This window comes from Triturus cristatus, chromosome 6 (genome assembly GCF_964204655.1).
Source record: "Triturus cristatus chromosome 6, aTriCri1.1, whole genome shotgun sequence".
NCBI lineage: Eukaryota > Metazoa > Chordata > Amphibia > Caudata > Salamandridae > Triturus > Triturus cristatus.
In genome coordinates, this window is record NC_140589.1 from 505,472,368 (window position 1) to 505,492,800 (window position 20,433).

Sequence of the window (20,433 nt, forward strand, 5' to 3'; positions counted from 1 at the left end):
AAACATGTGAGTGCCGGAGACAGGAACATACCCAATTTTGTAAACACAGGTTTTCAATGGGGAAAAAAATAAATTAATGATTTGTACTACTCCTCCTTCTTTCGAAGTCTATTTCCTTTCTGTAATGCCGTTCATATCTAGGAATCCCGTCCCCTTCTGCACTTCCAGAAAGAACTGAAGACTTATTTCTTTTCTTTTTTTTAACATCTGTTTATTGGCATTTACAATAGACACATACCATAAAAACACCAAACAAATATTACAGGTTCAGAATGATCGACAGGAGTCAAGACGATGGACAGTTATGTAGAGCTCCATTTACAATTGACCTGTAACCTACAACACTGCTGCTGTCAGAACTGATCCTCACATCTGGGTGTAGGGTGATGCCCAAGAAAAAAGGAGGAGGAGGAGAACTATGACGTGTGATAAATGTCCAATAACATACCAGAAAAACAAAAAAAAATGGGTGGGAAAGAAAGAAAACTAACCAAAAAGAACAGGTTTACCAACTCAAGTAAATGATCGCTTCTAGTTGCCACTGCCTAGTCACAAATATAAAAATATAATTGACGGGGATGTTGTGGCCAGGTAGCCCCCGTGGGCCCACCGGTGGGTTGAAGACTCATTGGCATCCCTTTTGTTGAATTCGCTGAAGAGTTGCTGACTTTCCTTTTCTCAATCGACAGAGCCCCTCTCAGCAACATCTCCTGTCTTGCCTTACACTGCTATCATTGTCATATGTCTTGCATCCATGCATGCTCAACTGGGAATCCTGGGATTTTATTTATTTTTTTCTTTTGTTCACATATACCTGATCCAGCGGATTACCAGTTTGAGTTACTCACACACCATATACTCACCTGGGCCCATAATCATTCATACAAATAAGCTAGTAATACCGCTGGAGTCCATTTTGTTTTACATGCAAGATTTCGTTATCTTTACCCAAATTTTACCAATCCAATCTCCTTGTCAATAAATTTCCTCTGGTCAATAAATCTAGTAGCTAGTAGAATAGGTAGAAATAACATTTAAGGTTTTCTCCAATAAACACAGACTCAATGAGTTTTTAAAGTTTTATCTAATCAAAATGTTGTGAGTCAAAGATCAAATACATGACCACATCGGGTTCATTCAGGAAATAAATCAAGTTTAGTTCAATATAAGTCTCATTAAAGTATCGTGATGACAGTACCTGAAGAGGGAGAAAACAGAGAGCATGTACAAGGACAGATTTCACAGAATTATATTTACCTAAGATGTTAGATGAACCAACTCCTTGAAGATGAGTCAAGTCGAGTCCACCAAGACAGGTGGAAGACAAAGGATCGGGACAGGTTCAGGGCCGGGAAGGGGACCTCTTCTAAGTGCAACGCCACCGTCGCACCCCTCTCTGGCACTACTCTCCTCGATTTACTTTCGCGACTCCCCTTCTAGATGATTGGATTATCGATCAGTATTTCGGACTCTCGAACAGGGTCTCTGGCATCTGCAGGGTCTGAGACAGCGTCTCTGACAGAGTCTGTGGCAGCATCGGTGTCTGGTCTGAGACCTGTGTTTCTCTGATATCTAACTAACCTTCTTCAATTATACTATTCTGTGTTCGTGTACCACCCCCAAATGTTTCAATATCGTGAATCCCCTATTTCTGATTGGACAGGGCAAGGAGGTGAGTTCATCACACCATGCTAAATGTAATATTTTATTTTAGGTTCATTGTTCAATGTTCCTGCCCCTTAATTTACTTTCCCAAAGCTTTATTCCCACCCGTATTTCACATTATGCACAATACATTGTATGCAAAAATTGTAATTTCTTGTTCCTCTGTCCGGGTCAATGGGTTAAGTTCTCATGTGATTCTTGCCAGCTTGACCTTGGCTGGGTTTCAATGGTGTCATCATAGTTCCGGGCTGGGTTTAGCACGCTTGCGCATAGTTCAGGTGGGGTAGGGAATTCAGTCCCTCTTCGAGGCCCAAATACGAATTAATAATAAAGTCATAGAAAGACATGTTAGAATATGGAAATATATGAATTCACTGTATACCACTTATCACTACTCTAATCCCATTTACGTATAAAAATCTTTCGCATTAGCAATGTAGTAGAACTTGCAAGGTTTAGTTTAAGCAAAAGCATGCGCATTAACATGTGAGTTTCAAACGGCCATTGTAGAAGCTATTGCGTAGCTGCAAAATTTTCCCTCCAAGCATAGAAAACGTCATACTACGTAGATGCAGTAGACGCATGCGCAGTGAAATTCCCGCGTTTGTCTGCCATTTTAAGACACTTTGGTTACTGGTTAGTAATACACATAGGCAAGCATCCCCTAGATACAATATATTGTGTGTAATGCAATATTAATATTTACAAGACAAATTGATTACGGTATTGTACGTTACTTGAGAGGATTGCATCCAAGCAAGTTTCTTCTTTACGAAACCTTGCTCCATCAATCCCCTCTCGGATGGCATTGGGTGGATGCACACACTTTTCCCAATCTTGACTTAATTGTGCCATTCACTTGTTCTACCACTCCAGAAGCCTCTGGGCGGTATGCGCAGTGCAGCTTTTGTTCAATTTTAAATGCTTCACAAATTAATCAAATTCTATCATTATTAAAATGAGACCCTCTATCTGATTCAATAGTTACTGGAAAACCGAACCTAGGAATGAGTTCTCTCAATAGAAGTTTGGCCACTGTCAAGCTGTCATTTCTTCGGGTTGGTTATGCTTCCACCCACTTTGAAAATAAACAAACTATGACAAGTACATATTTCAATCCTCGACAAACAGGCAACTGAATGAAATCTATTTGAAGCCTTACAAATGGACCTTCTGCCTTTCCAATTCTACCCATACTGATTATGGTTTTCTTTCCTGGATTCATTTGTTGACAGGTTAAGCATCTCTGGCAAAGACTCTCTGCGACATTCCTGAACTTTGCATTAAACCAATCTTGTCTGAAAAGTCTAATCATTGCATCTCTGCCTATGTGAGTGTCTCCATGATACATCCTAGCCATTGGTGCAAGCATACAGTCTGGCATTACTGGTCTGTCATCCAAATAGAGCAATACACCATCTTCTGCCCTTCTCTGACGACCAACTTTCTCCCACTCCTCTTTTTTCCACCTCATCCTGTAGTTCTCTTACTTCTTTCCATGTTTCTAATCCTAAAAGTAACACAAGTTGGCAGCTGAATCCACATGTTTCAATTTTCTTGTTCACTGCTATTTTAAATTTGGCGCAATGTTGGGCAACCTGGTCAGCATATCGGTTACCTGCCGTCTGATGGTCATTTCCTGACTGATGTGCAGCACACTTGACCACTGCCACTTCTTTTGGCAATTGTATTGCCTCCAGCAATTCTTTCGCAAAATTTCAATTTTTAATGGGAGACCCTGAAGAAGTCAGGAAATCTCGCTGCATCCATAGCTGGCCAAAGTCGTGCACAACCTCGTAACCATACTGACTATCAGTGTAAATGGTTACTCTCCAATTTTTCCCATTGTTGCAAGCTTTAATTAAAGCTATCAATTCCGCTACTTGTGCAGACTTGACTCCTGGTAAATGGGATGCTTCGACTATTCCTGCCAATGTACACACAGCATAAGCAGCACTTAGTCCACCTTCTTCATGGCGCATACACGAGCCATCTACAAAGCGCTTATGTTCAGCATTCTCCAAGGGTTCCTCCTGTATGTCAGGATGGGGTTTGGTACTGAGTTCTGTCATGTCAAGACATTCATGTTCGACTTCATCCTTCACCTCTTCATTATATGGATCTGGTAACAAGGTAGCTGGGTTAAGGACAGTACATCTGACTATGGTCAAGTTTTCAGCCTTAGTATAATTCTCTCGTATTTTGTCATTCTGCGAGGTATAAGATACTGAGTTTGGGGTTCTTGTTAAAAGAATTCCAACTGCATGTGGGACGTACACTTTTACAGGATGTCCCATCACAATGGACTCACTCTGTTCCAAACTCATGCATGTTGCAGCTACCGCTTTTAGCCATCCAGGCAATGCTGATGCTACAGGGTCTAAGGTAGCAGAAAAATATCCCACCGGATGTCGCATTAGACCATGTCTCTGTGTTAAGATTGAGAGTGCATAATTATCTCTCTCACAACAGAACAGTGCAAATTCTTTCGATTAGTCAGGCATACCTAAATCAGGTGCTTCACACAAACATTTTCGTCCTTTTACGAAGGCTTCCATGCTTTGATTATCCCACTCTATTGGGTCCTTTGCTCGCTTCTTTGTCATTTGTATCAGGGGGTTTGTCAATAGGGATAACCCTACAATCCATTGTCTGCAATTTCCTACGACACCAAGGAACATCCTTATTTCTTTTTGGTTTTGTGGCAATTTCATTTGATTTATTATTTTTACTCTCTCAGAGGTCACTTTTCTTAGTCCTCGCTGTATCTGATGTCCCAAATAATTAACTGTTTGGCGAAACTGTAATTTCTCTGGAGACACTTTATGTCCACCTTCGGCTGGATGGTTCAGTAAAGCAATGGAATCAGTAATACAGTCATCCCTTGTTTTCGATGCGACCAGCAGGTCATCAATATACTGTACCAGGACTGACTAGGCAGTACTAATGTTTCAATTCACTTTTTCAAAATTTGATTAAAATTCGAAGGACTTTCATTATACCCTTGAGGAACCCGATTCTAAACATAAATTCGATCCTCAAATTTGAAATAAGATAAAAACTGACTATCGGGATGCAATGGAATAGAGAAAAAGGCATGGCACAAATCAATTACGGTAAACCATCCTGCCCTCCATGGTATCTGGTACAAAATTACTGCAGGGTTAGGTACTATAGGGCAACTTGGCACAACAATCTTGTTTATCTTTCGTAAATCTTGTACTACCCTATATTTTCCGTTGGGTTTCTTGATGCCAATTATTGGTGAATTACAAGGACTACTCATTATTTCTTTTAAAATGCCTCGCTCGACCATTCGATCAATTTCTACTGCAACACCAGCTTTTATTTCAGGACTCATTTTGTATTGTCGAGTATTTGGGTAAACTGCACCTTCTTTTACAGTCACTTTTACTGGATCTACATTTGTCATGAATCCTACTTCTTTTCCTGTAAAATCCCACACTTCAGGATTCACTGTTTTGACCTCATTTGGTAAGTCATCTTTGGTCATCATGGAAAACAATTCATCTACTTCTGTTCCTTGTTTGGCTAGCATGATTTTGTATACTCCGTCTTCGCCTGGGGTCTGAATTGCAACACCGTCCGGTGTGCAAAATATGGTGCAATTCATCTTTCACAGTAGATCCCTTCCTAATAAATTCACAGGACTGGAGTCACACACTACAAACTTATGCATCTCTTTGAATTTTCCGATACATGCCTCCATTGGTTTTGTAATAGGGGTTCTAATTTGTTTATTAGAAACGCCCACTACTTGGATCGCTTCTCCCGAGAGGGGTAGGTTTGGGATGTCTGCTGTTTACACAGTAGAACTGGTAGCACCAGTGTCCAACAAGAAGGTAATGTCATTTCCTTCCACCTTACCATCAATATATGGACCTGACTGATCTACCGGCAAGGATGCACCAAGTACACACTCCTCTTCCTCCCCTCTCAGGCAACGTCATAAGGTGCTGTCATCAAAATAAGAATCCTGCAAAAGAAAATGCGATGTTACAAAATGTTTCTTACCACTTCCTTCTTGAAATCCCGTGTCTGTACTGTACTTGGCTTGATTCACAAAATTTGGCATAGGGGCAGATGGCAATTGACTCTGTAGGTTTACAACCTGCTGCGATTGATTCATTATCACCTCATTCTGCGTCTGTGGATCTAAAGTTCAGTAAAATGTATCCAGGTGGCTGTCATCAATGCCACGTTCGTCCCAGTTTAAAAAAAATACAATCTTTACGAGCGAAACTTCAAATCCCAGAATGCAACTGTGCTGTTGGCTAAAAAACAAATGGCTGAAGGTGTCACTCAATCGTTTTTCCAATGCCCCAATTTTCTGCACCCATGACGGGGAGACTTTTTCTTCGCCTCTTCTCTGCTCAATCGCCCTTTTGGTTTACCCCCACTATTTTCACCATGACTTTGCCCCTTTCCCGAATTTCCGGCCAAATTATTTAGCTGGAGTTCTTGCTGTTCTGCTAATTTCACTTGTGCCCACCTTACTTTCTCCTCTACATTCTTTCGTCTATTGTCAATTTCATCTCTGCAGTATTTTTCATATTTTAAGATCTAACCTATGGGCTTTGCTTGCCAACACAGCATGTGCTGTTTAATCATTTGGGATATATCTTGCCTTAATCCTGACACAAATCAGTACACAAACTGAGTCATGTCCTTATCCCCAATACTTTCGAAATCACTATACTGTTTGAACACCTGTAAGAGGCGCTTATAGTAGGCATGTACAGACTCATCTTTTTCCCGAGTTGTTCTGTCTATCTTTATCCAATCTGTTTCTTTTGGTGGAATTTTCCCTTTTAAGAGAGTGATTACTTGGTGATATTTCTTCATAACCTCTTGTGACAGAGCCCTTGTCTTTTCATCTCCCGGGTACTCATCATTAGGCCAATCAACTGTAATTTTACATTCTGTCCACAAATCAGCAGGTACCACAATGTCAAATAAACCATCCAAATCTTTCAACAAGACCTTCGAAACCTTCACAAACCTCTCAACTTGCCTGTACCATTCCACTGGTTTTTCTCTCAATTTAGGGAAATCCTTAGTAAATGATAAAATATCCTGTCAGGTCCATGGGACATGTACATATCCCCCTCATGGAACCTCTCTCATTGTGCCCAATCTTTCAGCCTTTTCTGTTTCTCTCATCAAATATTCAGATGTCAATCGATTTGTCTGTGCTTCTTCCTTTTTCTTTGTCCATCTAACTTTCCATCTATCTAAATCTCCCCATTTTTGCAATATTGTCATCCACTCCTTTATCTGCAATTATCTTCCCGACATATTCATGTTTTCCAAATTTTTATCAGAAAATTCTGCTCTATAGGGTTTCTGCAACTCCTTGGATCTCCCTATCTCTATTCCCATTTCAGAGGCCACATTTGTCAATTTTTCATGAAATATTTTCGTGTTTCAGGTTATGCTTCTGCAAATGAACAGCAATTCTTCCTCACTATAGGTGTTTAACCTATCCAGTCCTACATTTCCAGCTATAATTTCTTCTAAATCAACTCTTAATTTGAAAATGTCCAATATTTTCGGTGGTGGGTTTGTTTTTTCTATTTCTTGTGCCCATCTTTCTATTTATTCTGGGGTTACTATTGTGGCACTCTTCATCCCCGTGGATGTCTCTATTTATACTTCTTTCGAGCAACCTGGTGTAACTCTTCTGGGTGTGTCATTCATTTGCTCTCTTATCTGTAAGTCCATTAATGAAATCACTGACTCACATTCACTGGCTTGGTCATCAATTATACATTTTTCTTTTCTAGGTTCAAAAATGGGAGTAGTCATGACGGGTGTTTTAGAACAATTTGATTTATCCCCATACAATGGGACAACAGGACCTATAGTCACTGGTATAGTCAGGGCTTCAGGATGCGTGTCTAACTGGGTTTTTTTCTGTATTAATTCGCTTCTATTCTTATTTATTGCTTCCCTTTCTCTTTCTTGGAGTAACCTCTCCATTGTTCTTTCATGTACTACCTGTGGAATTAAAGATATATCTAGAATTGGGGCACCCGGGGTAATTCTATTAGATCTTTCTTGATAAGGTGGAGGATTTTTCATTAAAATATCCTCTAAATAATCATCTTCTGAGTCTCCACTACCTGCTATTGTTAAGTGCTTTGTTTTCTCTGTGTTTTCCTCCGGTCTGTTCCTCAGTCATCGATACAGGATATAATCCTTCTGTTACCATGGCTTGCCTCCACTGTTTCATCTGCCTATCTCTGGTTTCGCGTGGAAATTTGGGATAAAATCTGCTCAAGTTTCTGTCACTTCTTGATCTATCGTGCTCAAATGCTTCAGTCTCCCATTCTTCTAACGCCTCATACTGTGTTAATCTGGGTCTGGGTTCTAATTCGTTCGTTCTAGTACGTAGGTTATGTAGGATTCTTCCATTAAATGTTCCAAACTCTGGAAAAGCTAGTATTCCATCATCTTTTGTATATTGTATCCAATTTTCTAACCATACACAGGTATGATAGCCTCTCTCTATCATCATGTAGGATGCAGGCGTTTTCGGGGGAGGAATAAGAATCCCTTCTCTAGTTTTAATGGGTGTATCCTTTTTAAAATAATTTTAAATTTTCTGCATACATGACATTTTCCTTTTCTCTCCGTACATTTTTCGAGATCTTCCTTTTATGTACTGTTTGTAGGCAAATCTTAAGTACCTTCTATCTGGACGATTCCCTATCAAAGTAGGATTGTGTCTCCACATGCAAGACCCACTATCAAGTATTTTTATGGCTTCTATTTTCAACTAATCAAATGTTCGCTTTTATTTTAACAATTGACCAATACCAGCACAGCTTCCTATTCTTCTCACCAATCGGATTCTGATCTGCTACGTGTTTAGCCAATACTAGCGTGGCTTTCTGTGACGTCCGTATCACTCCTTACTACTGACCCCTCCTTTACAATTCTTCGCACCAGTCACACGCCCGCTGTTCCAACCAATCCCAGCGCGGTCCTCTGTGACGTCAGTGCAGCACTCGCAACTAACCCCTCCTTTTCAAGGTGATGCAAAAACATATTTTCTCACAATTTACGTGCAATTTTCATTAATTAACAACATAGAAACATTCGCTACTTTTGTCTGATCCTCTAAATTCAAAGAATAGTCTATTTCTTTTGCTGCGAGTAAAACCTTTCCGTTTACCCTTCACGCAAGCATCAAGAACCTGTTACTCCTTCAGTATTACCCCTTCTAGGTAATATAAGACCAAAGTTTCACCAGCGAACTCTTTTGCTACCAATTACTCTCACTTCTATATGAAAGAAATAATCCCTAAATCAGTGCTTCTAGTCCTGCATAGCTTTCAGCATCTTCTTGATCCAGACAAGTAACCTCACTGCAGTGTGGCTTCCGTTCGCCACCCGCTATTCAATATTCCCGGGAATTTCCAGACAACATATAACGCGATATAAACGGTTGTGTAATACATATATCAATAATTCATTCCACAATATTTTCTATCTAACTAACTAGAACTCTGAACCATAGCTCTGCTACCAAAGAGAAACTGATCCAGCGTATTACCAGCTTGAGTTACTCACACACCATATACTCACCTGGGCCATAATCATTCATACAAATAAGCTAGTAGTACCGCCGGAGTCAAATTTGTTTTACCTGCAAGATTTCGTTATCTTTACCCAAATCTTACCAATCCATCTCAATAAATTTCCTCTGGTCAACGAATCTAGTAGCTAGTAGAATAGGTAGAAATAACATTTAAGGTTTTCTCCAATAACCACAGACTCAATGAGTTTTAAAAGTTTTATCTAATCAAAATTTTGTGAGTCAAAGATCAAATGCATGACAACATCGGGTAAATCAAGTTCAGTTCAATATAAGTCTCATTAAAGTATCGTGCTGACAGTACCTGAAGGGAGAAAACAGAGAGCATGTATAAGGACAGATTTCACAGAATTATATTTACCTAAGATGTTAGATGAACCCAACTCCTTGAAGATGAGTCAGGTGGAGTCTATCAGGACAGGGGGAAGACAAAGGATCAGGACAGGTTCAGGGCCGGGAAGGTGACCTCTTCTCAGTGCAACGCCAGCGTCACACCCCTCTCTGGCTCTACTCGCCTCGATTTTCTTCCGCCACTCCCCTTCTAGATGATTGGATTATCGATAAGTATTTCGGTCTCTCGAGCAGAGTCTCTGGCATCTGCAGGGTCTGAGACAGCGTCTCTGACAGTGTCTGTGGCAGCATCGGTGTCGGGTCTGAGACCTGTGTTTCTCTGATATCTAACTAACTAACTTCTTCAATTATACTATTCTCTGTTCGTGTACCACCCCCAAATGTTTCAATATTGTGAATCCCCTATTTCTGATTGGATTGGGCAAGGAGGTGAGTTCATCACACCATGCTAAATGTAATATTTTATTTTAGATTAATTGTTCAATGTTCCCGTCCCTTAATTTTCTCTCCCAAAGCTTTATTCCCACCCGTATTTCACATTATGCACAATACATTGTATGCAAAATTTTTAATTTCTTGTTCCTCTGTCCGGGTTAATGGGTTAAGTTCTCATGTGATTTTTGCCAGCTTGACCTTGGCTGGGTTTCAATGGTGTCATCATAGTTCCGGGCAGAGTTTAGACGCTTGTGCATAGGTCAGGTGGGGTAGGAAAATCAGTCACTCTTCGAGGCCCAAATACGAACTAATATTAAAGTCAGGGAAAGACATGTTAGAATACAGAAATAAATGAATTCACTGTATACCACTTATCACTACTCTAATCCCATTTACTTATAAAAATCTTTCGCATTAGCAATTTAGTAGAACTTGCAAGGTTTAGTTTAAGCAAAAGCATGCCCATTAACATGCGAGTTTCAAACGGCAATTTTAGAAGCTATTGCGTAGCTGCAAAAGTTTCCCTCCAAGCATAGACAACGTCATACTACGTAGATGCAGTAGACGCATGCGCAGTGAAATTCCATCGTTTTGTCGGCCATTTTAAGACACTCGGGTTACTGGTTAGTAATACACATAGGTAAGCATCCCATAGATACAATATATTGTGTGTAATGCAATGTTAGTATTTACAAGACATATTGATTACGGTATTATACGTTATTTGAGAGGATTGCATCCGAGCAAGTTTCTTCTTTACGAAACCTTGCGCCATCATACCACAAAGGCTTCAAGGAACTAAATGAATTCACTACGTGAAGTGAAGGCAGAAAAACAAGAGAAGGCAAAAACAGGAAAAGGAAATGCCAGCATCCAACAAAGACATTAAGCAGATTTGTAAAGCTATCCTGAAGCTAAAATGGCTTCTAGTAGTACGAAGACACACAAACATACTCCAGATTTGTGATCCAAAGAACTTCAATCAAAGAACTTCAATCGGAGTAATTTTTGTCCTACTTCACCTTATAACTTTCTGATTCTTGACCTTTAGGAAAATGCACAAGGCTTAAATGTGAAGTTGTACAAGTAAATTTTTGATATGAGAACTGATAAAAAGGCTTGCGGAGGGAAACTCGTGTGCTGCTCTAATAATATGTAGAAAAACATGAAAGGATCAAGCGTATTCCTAAAACAGTAATCTGCTGGCTACCGCAAACCCTAATAAGTCATAAAATAATGACGCAATAGGCCCCCAGAGCCGTAATGAGCACAGGGGACTCCAGCAGGCCCGTTTGCAGAGTTGCTGAAAGAGGGCGGGGCTTGTGACGCGCTACATAGCACAGTCTGCAGTCCCGTACCGCGTGACTTCAGTGCCAGAAGAAGGGGTGTGTTTGGCCCCCAGAGACCCCAAGGAGTACAGGGGACTCCTGCAGCCCCAGTGTCAGAAGCCCCCATTGTAGAGCTGCTGCAAGGAGGCGGGGCTTCCAGTGATGGACTCCAAAAAGCATTCAGCAGTCCCACAGCGCGGTATGTGCCTGGGCCCAGCGTTGGCCCTTCTGTGCCTGTCCGAGACTGGAGGAGGCGGAGCCCTCCCACTTGGATCTTTGATTTTCCACACCAGTAGAAAGCATTTTTGATCCACATCAGTTTGAGACGGGAGATGGCCGAAGTACTGCGCTACCATGCGCAAGAGGAGACTAGAAGTTGGGATAAGTGTGGCCCTTCCCTGTTCCACACCCATTGCGCTTGGCAGGATGATATATCAATCCATGACTGCTATTAGTAATGAAATTGATCACACAGAAAGGAGGTTGTCCCTTACTGCAGCAGGAGGCGAGTGTGGTAGTAACAACTCCTTATTTCTGAAAGCACCCCTCGTCTATTGTTTGCCTCCAAAAAACATTCTCTCCCGGCCTCTTCTGCCCCTAATACAGAGTTTCCTTCTTTGAACTAGTGTTCAGGAACATCTGAGAGTTCAATATCTAGAAGGAGGCCAAATGTCTCAAGCGTTCTAGGCCAATTGGGAACAAAAGGACTGGGCGGCGCGTCCAGTCAAGTCTGTGTTCGAAAGTGTCTACAGCTATTACAGAGGTGGCCCCTACTAGCGAATCAGTGGAGTACCAAGCAATGATGCTGAAGCGGTTTTGGCCAAGATGATGGATGTCTTTAGAGCAGAACTGCTCCCATTATTTAAGCGCTTGGACGCAATAGACCGAGCTATAATGGATTTTATAGAGCGATGGTTTGCATCACAACAGTCTAGTCACAAGAGAACAATGGTTGTTCGCCTCCAGGATTCGGGTATAACACGAAATACAGATAAAACATCCTGTCGGATTTCTTGAGAGAAAGCCCTATAGAATTCTAACGGGATAGCGTCAGGGCCAGCGACCTTTCCATTGGCCAAAGATTTTATGGCCATTTCCACCTCCTCCCATGAAATTGGTACTGGGAGAGCCTCATTCTGTTTTGCTGTAGTTTTAGTAGTATCAATGTCTTGCAGGAACCCCTCCGTCCAAGACTCACTAGATATCATAGTCCTTTCCTCCGTATATAGCTGGGTGTAAAATTTTTCAAACACCTCCATGACCCCCTCCTGTGTTTCCTGAATCTGACCATACTGATCTTGGACTCTGAGAATTCTATATGCTACATTTCTCTGCTGTAACCATTTAGCAAGAACTCTACCAGACTTTTCCCCGAGTTCATACATCATAGTACGATATTGCATATACTTTGCGGCCAAGTCTTCCCCAAAGTGTTTTAATAATTTTGATTTGATAACGTCCACCGCTTGTTGACTTTGAGCAGTATTGTGACCATCCTTGCATTAGCTCCAACTTTGCTACCTGTAATTACTCAATGCACACCTTAGTCTGCTCCTGAGCAGTCTTCCAGCGATAGGCAGGAAAGCTCTTAGTCTCGCCCCGTACTGCAGCTTTGAATGTATCCCACACTATACAATCCGAAGTGGTCTTTCTGTTAATGCTTAATTCCATTGTCCATTTAGACGTATGGTCCCGATAGGCTTGATCCAGCAGTAATTTCCTTTCAAATGTCCATGGCCTTGGAGCTCTATCCATATGCCCCCAGGGACATTCTACTATCAACGAATTCTGGTCAGATAGTATTCTTGGGGGAATTTCAATAGAGATTCCCTCTACCAGCTGGTCAGACATAAAAAAATTGTCCAGACGGACCATTTTATTGTGGGGGGCGGAATAATACGTTAAGCCTTAATCATTTTTTTTATGCCTAAACCAGGCGTCCACTAATCTGTGTTCACATACTAGAGTTCGAAGAGCCTTAAAAACTCTGTTTCATCTCCAGATATTCCTGGTTACTTAAAAGATTAAAGTTGCCTGCCAAATGAATATTTAATTCCCCACAAACAATCAGTGGATGCGGCCACAATGCTAGCTCAACATTTAAGAATTTCATAACCTCTGGGTCATCTAAATTTGAGCCATAAATCGAACAGATAGAAATAGGCCTATTAATAATCCTAATTTCAGCCACTACCCATCGACCCGCTCTATCCTCTTTCACTTTTTTACAGATCCCAGCCTTACCAATATGGCCACACCTCTGATCATAGATGATTGTCTTGTACAGGCTACTAAGTCAAAGCCTAACCCTTTCAGACACTCCCGCTTCCCCCACGGGATAGGTGTTTCTTGTAAACAAAAAACATCCACCTGCATGGTTTGTAAGACTTTGCATAGGAGCCCCCGCTTCTTGCCATCATTTAGGCCACAGACTTTCCAGGTACAAATACGCAACCTACCCCTCATTATTCAATAAAGAGATAGATCCTGAACACAACTCAACAAATAGCAATAATATGTTAACGCCACCATTTTTACTCATTATCTCCGTTCCAATACCAAGATTCACATTACAATTGCCATGACTACAATTAAAGACCAAAACCCAGCGTGCCCAACAAGCCCCACCCCCCTTGACCCCACACCTACACCTACCCCTACTCCTTACCCCAAACCAACTGCCCCACCCACCCCAACACTCCTTCCCCTTGTGAGGCAACAGGACCGAGGTCCTTGTGATGGTATAAACTGGCTACCCCCGCTCTCCCCTGGATTCTTCCTCCCATTTTACCGGGGAGGGGATCTGAGCTACTACGAGCCAATATAGTACCCAGAAAAAAAACATTTTCATTAGCTCAACCCCCACCTCCTTAACAAGACTGTGATAATCCCAATGATGGAAAAAAAAGGTTGATTCATTTGCACTTTCTAAATTGAATTCAAAAATTCCTTTGCCTGGATTTCAGACAAAAAAAATCTTGTCTGTCCCTGAAATATTATTTTCAACTTAGAGGGATAGAGCAAAAAGGCTTGCGCCCCTTTTGCTTGAAATGCTGCAATTAGCTGGCGAAGCTGCCACCTCCGCTCAACTGTTGCCTGACAGAAATCGGGTCTGACAAAAAACTCAGTCCTTCCCTACTCTCTTCCTGTCTGGCCTTGCTAGATTGTAGACTCCCTCTCTGGCTAAAACATTGTTTAGACAGATTAGTATCACCCAGGGTTTATCCATGGCTGAGTCCAAGTTCTGCCTTAGCTTGAAGGGAAACCTGTGTGCTCGCTGCACCTCTGCCTGCCAGTCCCACTGCTTCAAGTCCGGAAATGCTTCGGAAAATAGTTGTACAACAAACTGTCAGGCATCTGAGCCCTCCTTGCCTTCCGGAATTCCTAAGATTCGTAAGTTATTCCTCATGGCGCGATTCTCCAGGTCCGTCAGTTTCCACAGCATATCGTCCCTTTGTGCTTTAATCGAGTCCGTAAGGCCTTTCTGTACTGCAAGATCATCTTCTAACGTAGAAATCCTCTCTTTAGCCTCAACGATCCTAGCTGCTATGTCCAAACACGTTTTGGACACTCTCCGAATCGAATTTTGCATCTTACGACATGCACCCTGTGTACGAGAGCTTTCCTGACATGTCTCTTCCCGGCGCCATAATAATCTGATAAATGGTGGACAATGTTATTTCTGAGGGGGGTCCCTGAGTGACATCTGTACCACTAGTATCAACCACAACGGCACTCCCGATAGTTCCAGGCTGAGTAGAAAAGGAATAATCCCATGCCATTGATCCCATTATCCCAGAGGCCTTGTTTGTCATGAGACCCCCTTGATCTCTTTGCTTCTTGGGCTTGCAAACCGTTCCCTCATCTCGCAGCGATACTTCGCCCGTTTACCCTTCTCCAAACCGCCAGTCAGCGAGATCGCTGTCATCATCCGTCCACTCCTTCTCCGGACCTTCATCCTCCGATGATCCCGAGGGGTCTGACATTGAATAAAATTTGTCTCCCCCTTCAAGCTCCTTTACGAGCCCGCTAACATCGCCAAGATCCCTTGAGCCAGCCCCTTGAACTTCTGTTCTTGTAGGATCATCCCCCTTGCTGAACGATTTAGCATTTGGTTGATCTCCTATGGCCTGAACTTCAGACTGAGGGACTACAATTCCATAATTTCACTGCTTGGGGGAGTCACCATAGTCCTGAATTAGCTTTTCCCATCCAAATCAGCCTCGAGCATACTTTTACTTCTCCCAACAAGCGTTGTATCATTAGCTGCCGAGCCCCCATTGTGAACCGGCGAACTGGCCCGACCCTGCTCTTTATACTGAAACTCATTTTGATTGCGGACAGACACTCGCTGACTCCCATCAGACACACACAAAGTGGAGACTGTACCTGCATTCATCTTTCCTTCCTCTGCGTCCAGATGGCTTGGGGATTTATTAGCAGATACTAACTCCTGCTTGCTCACTCCCCTGCTCGTGAGAGGCTCAGCTCTTTAAATTTTCCCAGCCTGCACCTTGAAGAGTGAGGGGAGCGTCTGCTTCCCTTTGCCCGCTCCTGCAGCTATCGTCTGGGGGTGTCCGCCGGCTCCAGCCACTGTCTCTGCTGTCCCACGATTGACTTGGGGTTCTCTTTCCCCGCTGGCGCCTTTCCTGGGGCTGGCAGACTGCGCGAGCAGAGTATGAGTCTTTAGACTCTTTGGAGGTGCTTTCGGCGCCATAGCACAATGCAGCCGTAGAAGCGATCCTGAGAAGCCCACGCAGATCGAAAGGAATCCCAACCAGGCTGTGCTGCTAGGTAAGTCTCGTCGCAGCTGTATCAATCGCCAGAGCATCTCGGTCGGTTTCAAATTATACGGATTTTCTGCCGCTTTTAACTTATTCCATCAAGTCAGTAGATGAACTTGGGAGGAATTGTCCAGGAGAGCACCCGAACGCCAAGTCATACAGCCGAGTGACCAGCCTCCATCTTGCCTCGAGACCTTAAAAGAGATAAGCCTGAGGTAAATCACTCCTCCTGTCGCCCTATCTCACTTATTAATACGGATAGGAAGGTTTACTCAAAAATCCTAGCCACTAGACTCGCGAAAGTCCTCACTCCGCTAGTGTCCATACGTCAAAATGGGTTTATTCCTGGAAGGGACACGGCTTACCATGTTAGATGGGTCATCGCTTTGCTGGATTGGGCGCAGGCCACAGTCGCCCTTGGGGGTGATCCTGTTGGAGGCCGAGAAGGCGTTCAACAGGGTCTCCTGGCGATTTTTGTGGGCAGTGCTTCGCTGGAAAGGGATCAGTACGGAATTTATTCAGGCACTACAGGCGTTGTATATCTCCCCAGACGCAACAATCCGTATCTCCGGCCAGGAAACAGGGACATTTAATTATAGCAGGGGCACTAGACAAGGGTACCCGTGTTCACCCTTGCTTTTTGCTCTGTACATTGACCCTTGTCTTAGCAAAATTGAAGGGAATCAAAATATTCTGCCGATTAGGGTCAATGATACAGACTATAAAACGCTAACTTATGCGGACGATATCGTGGTCTTAACTAGGGATGTTGTCTTGGCCTTTGCGACTTTAAAGATTCTCGCACAGCAATTTGGCTCAACATCAGGGTATAAATTGAATATCGAGAAGACGCAGATCCTACATCCAGCTTTTCTGTGTCCTGCCGATGTCCCTGTTACTGAAGCAACGTATCTGGGGGTTAAAATCACTGCCTCAGTTGATGGCATCCCCGACCTGAACATCTTACCAGTGGTCGAATCTATAAATACTAAACTAGAAAGACTAGACCATCTGCATCTTTCGCTATACGGCCGTTGCAATATACTTAAAATGCTGGTTCTTCCAAAGTTTATGTATTTATTCAGAACCATGCCCCTAGAGTTTTCTCAAGAATGCCTGGTAAGGGCTGAGAGGATATGCTCTAGATTTCTTTGGGGCTAGTGCCGATCACACAGGGCTGCCAAATGGATGTGTCTCCGTAGGGACCGGGGTGACTGGGCGGTTCCCAATATTTTGCTGTACTACTGGTCATCCATGTTGCAACATTTTTAAATACTCTTAGTAGGGGATAGGGCTGAGGTCCCGTTGGCTAACAGACCGACTATTTATGAAATAGGTCTGGGGGAGGCGGCAAAGGGCATTCTAGTTCGGATATTGGAACAGAGTTATTTTAAGAAAACGAGGTTTAAAGTAATTAGTGCTGCGTACTCGATTTGGCCGAAAATTTGGCGTAAATGGGAAAATCCCAAATATCAATGCTTATACGCCATTTTCGGCTGCTGGTATTTTGCCATCGATTTTTCAGGATCAGGTTATCTTTAGATGGCAGCGGTTGGGTCTGAAGGTTACTGGTGATTTGTGTCAGGAAGGGCAAATGGCATCCTTTTCTTTTTTTAAGGGAGAAGTTTCAGCTAAATAACGACTTTTTTAAATATCTTCAGATTAGGAGTTTTTTTGATAGACATCGAAGTGGGGCTACTTCTGTGTTTGAAAAGATTTCTATAGTTGAATTGGGCCGAAGGCAAAGTGAGAATAGGCACAATTTATCAATATCGTCTGTCTCGTTTCCCGGATGATATCGATGATCAGAATATCAAGTGGGAGAGAACTTGGTAAGAAGGGGGTCGATATTGATTACATCTTAGAACTAGCAAGCCAGATCTTAATCTCTGGCAGCCTTCAGACTCAATGTTATATGGCGGTGTTTGATTAGTACTACACACCTGCGAAAATTGCTAAGTTGGGGGGGGGGGGCAGAAGGGCGATAGATGTGGCAGGTGTGTGTTTCAAGCGGCTGACACGATCCATATGTTTTATCTGGGTCCAAGCCTGGGGGAATTTTTTCATGAAATTGAGTATTTTATAAATACAGCTCTAAAAATCCCGGTCGTAATCTCCCCAGAGTTGGTCATAATGGGATATGAGGATACCGGGATGGTCGGAAGAACCAGATATACTGCCGCCTTTTTGTTTATAGCAATGGCGATGGCTCGGTTGTGCATTACATCACAGTGGATAGGCCCCGAAGCTCCTGCTTTTTTTAATTGGCGATCTAGGATGTTGGCACTGTATAATATGGAGTAGTCTGTGTACCTCTTAAGGGGGAAAAGGAGGCGGGAGATGGGTACTAAAATGTGGGCCCCTATCAAGGAATGGTCTCAATGATAACTGTTACAGATGGGATCAGCCGATTGTTGGTTGCATAGGTATATAGGTGTATGTCCTATCGTACTCTTCATTTCTGTTTTTTTTTTTTTAGGCTCCATGACTGATCTCAAAGCTTATGTTATGTTTTTGGTTATGTTTTTGTATTGTCTCTTTTCCTAATGTATCTCTTTGTATGTTATTTGCCATGACATTTGTCAACGATCAAATAAATAAAAAGATTAAAACAAAAAAAACAGTCTAGTCACTGCTCAGGTATGGCAGAGACAGTTGCCACTGGGAATCGAGACATGTTGTCTCCTAACCTACTAGTCCTATCGCCTAGCCCAATGCCTATCCTACCTTCTGAGTCCTTGTCCGGTTTCTCCAACAAAGATTTGAGTACCGGGTCAACCATTGCCAATCTTATGCCCCGTGAGGGTACTGCTGCTGGTATCTCCAATGCCCGAGATAAGGGGTCATTTTCCAATATCAACCAAGGGAGAGGCAAATCAATCAATCATTGGTTTATAAAGCGCGCTACTCACCCGTGAGGGGCTCAAGGTGCTGGGGGGCGGAGGGGGGAGCAGCTCCGGATCAGTCGAAGAGCCAGGTCTTGATGTCCTTCCTGAACCTGTGCAGGGTCTGGGAGCGTCTGATGTTCACAGGGAGCTCGTTCCAGGTCTTGGCTGTGATGTAGTAGAAGGCTCTCCCGCCTGTTCTGTTTCTGCGGATGCGGGGGACCTCCGCCAGGGCCAGGTCGGCAGAGGGGAGGTTCCTTTTGGGTACGTGGAAGGACACTCCCTCGTTGAGGTATTTGGGTCAGATGTTGTTGAGGGCTTTGTGTAGGCGTGGGGGAGGAGTTTGAAGGTGACCCTCTTCTTGACGGGGAGCCAGTGGAGGTCTCGTAGGTGTTGGGTCATGTGTTTGTGACGCGGTTTCCCGGGGACGAGTCTGGCCACGGCGTTCTGGATGGTCTGTGCAGATGAGTTCTGTTGATTCCGGCGTATAGGGTGTTTCCGTAGTCCAGTCTGCTGGTTATGAGCGCGTGGGTTCCTTCTGCAATCGGGAGGGGGGTGGATCTATTTGAAGGTCTTGCGGAGGATGTGCAGGCAGTTGAAACTGGTGGGGGCAACGTCGTTGATCTGGCGGTTCATGGAGAGGGAGGAGTAGAGGATGATGCCGAGGTTTCGTGCGTAGTCTGTAGGGGTGGGAGGATTCCCGAGGGCGGACGGCCACCAGGTGTTGTCCCAGGCGGAGGTGCAGGGACCGAGAATGAGGACCTCGGTCTTCTGAGTTGAGCTTAAAGCAGCTGTCTTTCATCCAGGCTGCCACGTTCTTCATTCCTTCCTGAAAACAGAGTCTGGTGTCTTCTTTGTGAGTGAGAGGATGAGCTGGGTGTTGGCATAGGATACAATGCTGAGCCCATGCTGTCTGACGAAGGCGGTGAGGGGGCCATGTAGATGTTGAAGAGCGTGGAGCTGAGCAATGATCCTTGGGGTACTCCGCAGTTGATGTCGGTGGGTTCAGAGAGGAAGGAAGGGAGGGAGTCTGATCTTCTTGGTTCTGTCGGATAAAAAGGATTGGATCCAGTCGAGGGTGGCTCCTTGTATCCCCGCGTCATGAAATCTGGTTGTGAGCGTGCGGTGTGAAACGGTGTTGGAAGGCTGCGGAGAGGTCTAGAAGGATGAGGGCCGCAGTGTCCCCGGTCGAGTAGCATGCGGATGTCGTCACTGGCGGTGAGGAGGGCGGTCTCGATGCTGTGTTTGTTGCGGAATCCAGACTGGGAGACGTCTAGGATGGAGTTCTCTTCGATGAAGGCGGTCAGCTGGACGTTTACGAGTCTCTCAGTGACTTTGGCCGCGAAGGGGAGGAGAGAGAT

General features: G+C 43.5%; 1 protein-coding gene across 1 annotated transcript in view; it reads left to right on the plus strand.

The window, feature by feature from the left end:
• The window catches only part of SDHAF4 (succinate dehydrogenase complex assembly factor 4), a 62,426-nt gene that overhangs the window by 29,983 nt on the left and 12,010 nt on the right, over window positions 1–20,433 (plus strand). The gene's annotated exons all lie outside the window — the stretch shown is intronic.